At 47.9% G+C, this 5,864-nt stretch overlaps 1 non-coding gene across 1 annotated transcript; it reads right to left on the reverse strand.

The window, feature by feature from the left end:
- Window positions 1-1,058: 1,058 nt before the first annotated feature.
- On the reverse strand, window positions 1,059-1,220 carry LOC139750459 (U1 spliceosomal RNA). The gene has a single exon (XR_011713150.1). It is a non-coding gene; the product is annotated as a U1 spliceosomal RNA (small nuclear RNA).
- Window positions 1,221-5,864: the final 4,644 nt, after the last annotated feature.

Below are 5,864 nucleotides of genomic sequence, written 5' to 3' on the forward strand. Positions count from 1 at the left end.
AAGTCTCCTGGTTTGAAATCTTACCTGGAATGTAGAATGTGGAATATGGAATGTCAAGTGTTAACGAAAGTGTTTGTACTCGATCAATTTGCTTGTCATCTTGCCTTCTTATTTCTTGTATTATATGTAGATTTAACCCTGGTGTTTGCTTTAATCCCATAACGTTCAGATAGTGTTATTCTGTGTTGTGATACAAACCTAACGTCCTTGCAAGACAAGGATAAGTAGTATTTGTAACATATATACGTTACTGGCGACCTTATCCGAATAAGTATCGAATTAGTAATATATATATATATATATATATATATATATATATATATATATATATATATATATATATATATGACTATTGCTATGATAGATTAACGAATGAACGCAGAAGGCTACAAATGACACAATTGTAATTTGGAATATATAAATAAAAACAGCGACTGGACTATGAATACAAATCCTTCTTTTGTGATAAACGCGTCTAATAAACAACTAGATAAGGATTCCTTGTGAGCATCAGGCTATGGTTTAAGTTTTGTGTGCTCTAACAGGGAAGCCAGCTGTGTTGATGTCAAAGTCTGTATAATTTAGAGAAATACAGTAATTTAAGTAATGAAATTAATATCTGTCAGGGTTTAGTGTATGCTAGTTTGTCAAAACCAGTGGAACCTAATTGCCCTAAAAGATTTATCAGAACTATTTATACACACACACACACATATATATATATATATATATATATATATATATATATATATATATATATATATATAAAATGTGTGTGTGCGCGTTTCCCCGGATACGAGGTAACGTCAAGAACAAAGGAAAAATGGGCTCTTATCCATTCTCTAGTTGCCATGCATAATGCCGGAACCACATTGCTTTGTTTACAGACCTTTCTGTGGTTTCCCCTGACCGCTTCATAATCTATGATGCATCCCAGTGACAGCACGTCTCCCAATGTGTACAAACATCCCTCAAATTCACTCTCCCGTACACGACTAACCTCGTGAATGTTTGTTTATAATGAAGTATGTTACTTCATAATTGATCGATACTGTTTAAGGGGGATAGCGCGAACGCAGTCCCCCACTGTAAAAATTACACACTCGAGTTAACCACTTTTGGGTTAATCGCAAGGGTCAGCACCACCTTAGTGCAATGGTGAGCCTCGCCCTGGGAGAACCACCTTCGTGATCATGGTATCTCCTGTGCCAGGTAAGTATGCTTCTTCAACAAACACTCGCACCCACACCAAACCCTACTGATTACCTTGAATTATATTCTATTTTTTTATGTAATTAAATCAAATTTTAAGAAAAATGTTCGCCATAACTTTCAAATATGTGTTGCTTATTTTTAAAGGTATTTTTGTGAAGACATTCATAATCTCAGGTCATTGCAATTTCGAAAATTTAAATTCAATAAAAGTCAAGTACTTTTACTTTAATAAAAGTCAAGCACTAGCACCCAATACACACATCCAACTAAAACAACCCGTCGTTACACTTCGTCCCACACAGGCAGACTAGTGTCATTAAAGACAGCCTGAAAACACATACACACACCCGACCTGAGCCAGTAATGGCATCCTGAGAAAGCACACCAGACCTGTGCCATTAATGGCACCCCGAGATTACAAATTACATTATCTATCCCTACCAACGGATTCTCTGGACATTTTGCACGAGATTACCATTGAATGGAGTAAAGAATACTCCATTTAATGTTGTAAGCTATACCCTTTTTTATGAAAAATTCTTAATCATTTGTGTGTTATGGGCATATCAGTTTTTGATCCCTCTTCCCAGTTTTTGTTCAAACTTGCATTTGTTTGGAAACGCATAATGCAAAACTTTGTCCCAAACTACTTTCAGCTGTGCACCGCTCAAATGGCCACCAAAATTACCTCCTGTCGTATACACAGGGGAAGTCATATGGAACATATACTCCAGTACTTCTTTCCAATCATGACCAGTATTTTAAGAGTCTTATCCGCAATGCGATCACCACCACCTGGGACAGCTCGCCGAGAGCCTCCAGCGTGTAAAATGTTCGGATCCAGTTCGAGGTCGTTGTGAAGTGGATGGCGACGATGCCGTCGAATGGGTGGACGCCAGTTCTCTTGCGACAGGTGCCGTGCCGGAGGTGAACGGCAACGTCGCTCAGGACGTCTGCTGGCTACGGCTGAACGACTGCTCGCACATTTATCCCGCCGAATTGGATGCCGCGCTTCAGGGAGCAAGCCTTGCGGTCGCTTGGATGAAACGGCAGTTGTTGACCGATTCGAAGACCGTGCACTACTGGGTGAGGGACGCGATGTCGGAGGTTGCGTCTGAAAGCGAAAGCTGCTAGCGAGATGCTTATCACCGACGCCTGACGACAATAAAAGCAGTTAATAGCAAATACGATTTGCAGCTTCGGTGAAATTCGTCAATTCCCTCCGAAAAAAAAGGTCTGACGCTCTGACCAGTGTCGCATAAGTGGTCTTCAGGCAGACCACCAATCGATTTGCGAGGCTGTCTCTGCCTTGCCCAAGATCACTAATATTCACGAAACCAGCGGGAATCCTGGCATCAAGTACACGCTGTATTTCTGTCCGTGGCTCTTCCCGTTGATCATACGACGGCAAGTGCACGAAGTCGTGCAAGGGTGCGAAGCGTGCAAATCTATCGACCCAGCGCCCGTAAGGTGGGAAGAGGGACATTAAGGCTGTTGCAATAGAATCATAGAAATTGTCCACATCAAGGACCAGCATTATCAGACACCGATAGAATGTGGCCTATCACGATATGCCATTTGGAGGAGTGGAGGATACTTACGTCAAGATGTAACTAGTGTCATTGACCAACTGGAGCCTGTATTTTACCAGCGTGGTGCACCGAAGAGTTACCGACCGACAACGCCACCAGTTTTCGCAGTTCGACGTTCTGAGAGTTCGCCAGTCGCTGGGAGATCAGTCATATATCGCTGTGCGAACGTGCCTTCCGGCAATGGGATATTGGAAAGATGTCATCGGCAGGTGAAGACAATAGCGGCGCGGAAACGATGCTCAGTTGCAGAGGCCGCCTATCGCTACCAGGTGACGATCCTTCCCTCCAATACAACAAATCGAATCTTCAGGTACGAGGTCAGGCTGCCCGGCATGGACGGTGTTAAGCGAGCATGATCGGTCAGAGAACGTGCAGTATCGCCTCGAGGTCGACGACAGTGCGTGGATCCACCATCCCAGCAGAAAAAGCAACGTTCAGAGTTCCACTGGATTGGCGGGCAGAGTGGTCTCTGCGCAGCATGTCGAGGTCGCTTGCATACCGCGCCACGAGTGTGATCTGCGGCTAGGCACGTCGCAACCAATGCTAGTAGAGGTTACCTCGTCTGACCCAGTGATTCAAGCGGCTGTCCGAGAACCTGCGATTATGAGGAAACTGCAGAGCTGACCGGTCCCCGCATGCATTGCTGTTCGATAGGCGAGCAACAAAAACAAACGCCATCATACATGGAGGGCTAACTTAATACATGTGATGGATGGGTCGGGTCTCGCTTCATCCGCAACCGTACCCCAGGCCAGCAGATGAGTCACCATTGGGACCCGACTCCTCAACGGGCAGGTATTACGTTAAAGTCCATCCAAGTGAGGGCAGGCACACCCCAATCCCGTCAGGGCTGCTAGAGGCCGGCCCGAAATCTCCAGCCTCTGCGACACTTGCCACAAGCCCGGCACGCTTAGGCATATCGCTCTCCTAGTCGACGTCACTCAATAGAGATTCTATCGTTGTCCAGCTTCGCTTGCTGGTGCAGTAGGGCTACCACCAAAGGGAAGTCTTAGGAGAAGCAAATCGGCAGCCTCCATCTCCTGAGTGCAGTTCTCTGCTTCCTACGGGCGGCAGTACTGCGCGAACCTTTTCGGAACGTCCTCCCTCGTCACGGGTTTTCGTTCCGTGGCACCCGTTACGCTCAAACATATCCCTTGGGAACAGTGTACCAGCCACTGCTGGTATGTCGGGTGGCAACAAAGACCAAGGGAGAGCTGCTGATGACCGTTCTCCCGCTTGCCCACACTGTGGGATCGCCTTCGCCAGCTTCGAGGCCGTAAGGTCAACAAAAGGGTGAAACGCAAGACGGTCAGATGAGGTAAAACTCCTCGCAATCTGAGTAGAGGCGACGATGGTAGCTGGCCAGAGTCTGAACCAGCGGTTGTACGTTGTTTCTTACCGGATCGTCGAAGCGATAAAGGGCCTTCGAATGAAGGCTTCGTCCAAGTCCCGCGTTCAGAAGCTGGTCTTGGAAGTCAACCTTCACCACGAGACCGGTGAAGGTGAAGACTAGTAGCGTTTCGGACGAGTAACGTGTCCCGGAGACTACAAGAAGCAACACACGGAGCGGCACCTTGGAGGAGGCACCACGCGAAGGTAGGCGCGTGAGTGATAACTCCCGTGGGGGAGGCTCCACCAATATGGGAGAGGGGGCAGTCCTTCAGGAGGAAGATATCGCAGCTCCTGGTGGAGATGACCCCGCGGTTTTATCCTTCCCCGCCGCTCTACGGGTTCCCCAATCCCAATCAGTTGCTTCCTTCGTCGCCGAGACTTGTCTCGACACACTCGGGCCTGGCCCCACAAATTCATCGTGGGGCATGGATGTCTTAAATGAAGCCCTCTGACATTTGCGCCTAGGGGACAGCCTCTCCGCCATCAGGGTAGCCACAGACAACTGGTAAGCCCCTGTGGCTCACCCTCAGACCACCAACATTCGTGATGAGGGAGGAACAAGACAGCCGAACGAACGTTGGCAGCGAACGCGGGACTGAATAGGCTATAGTCTCCGCAAGGAGCAATATCGTAAGTACAGCGACTTTATAGACTGTCACAGGCCGCTGGACAGGTTCTAAAAGGCGACTGGGAGGTGCCGCCAACTACGTTTGGGCCAGAAATCCTATACCCCTTTCGGGAAGCTCTGTTGTCTTGACCATCTGAGCCGGACAGGCGTGTCGTAACAGACAATGACCCAAACAGCAAACCACTAGCAGAGGTTCTAACTGTGGGCGAGGTAGCTCACAACCTCAAAGTCACCAAAACATCTGCCTCCGGTCCCGACGGAATGCAAACGCGACTCCTGAAGTCCCATTCCTTCGCGGATACTCTGCAGGATGTTTAATCTGTGGATCGCCGCATCTATGGTACCTGAACCATTCAAGGCAAACAGATCTGTATCTATGCTAAAGGTACCTAACCCAACTAAACCCAAGGACTACAAGGCAATCACCATCTCGTGCGCCATAGTCCGTCTGGTTCACAAGATCTCCAGCAGCCGCAACTCGAGCCTCGTCTAGATCGATGGAGCTCAAAAGACATTCGTTCCTGTGGACAGATGCCTTGAGATCATCATCTTGGATGCGATAATCTGTCGTGCTTGGGCCCACGCTGGCATTCCTCGACATTGTTTTAAAGGCTTCGATAGTGTTAATCACAGCTTTATCGAGCGGGCCATGTCGAGGAAGGGCATTCCTGCCCTAGTCAGAGCATACATGTCGACGTGCGACAGAGCCTTCACACATATTGAAGGCAGCGGCGGGATGTCGGGTGAAATAAAACGACTCGTGGGGTCAAGCAGGGTGACCCCTTATCGACCGTTCTTTTTAACGTTAAGTGATGAAAGGGTTGCAAGGGTTTTAAGCATTCGGCCGTGGGAGTTGACCAGAAAGCTGGTTCTGGTTGCGTAGGCGCCGGCTGGTCTACAGAAGGCCATAGACAGACTCTCGTGGTGAGTAGGGCGTCCAGTAAACCCGGGAAAGTGTGCGTTCCTCAGCATGGAGGTCGACGGCAGACGCAAGACTTTGTACGTCAATAAAAATAGGAGGTTCCAAGTCTTAGGCG

Source organism: Panulirus ornatus, chromosome 9 (assembly GCF_036320965.1).
Source record: "Panulirus ornatus isolate Po-2019 chromosome 9, ASM3632096v1, whole genome shotgun sequence".
In the NCBI taxonomy this organism is placed as follows: domain Eukaryota; kingdom Metazoa; phylum Arthropoda; class Malacostraca; order Decapoda; family Palinuridae; genus Panulirus; species Panulirus ornatus.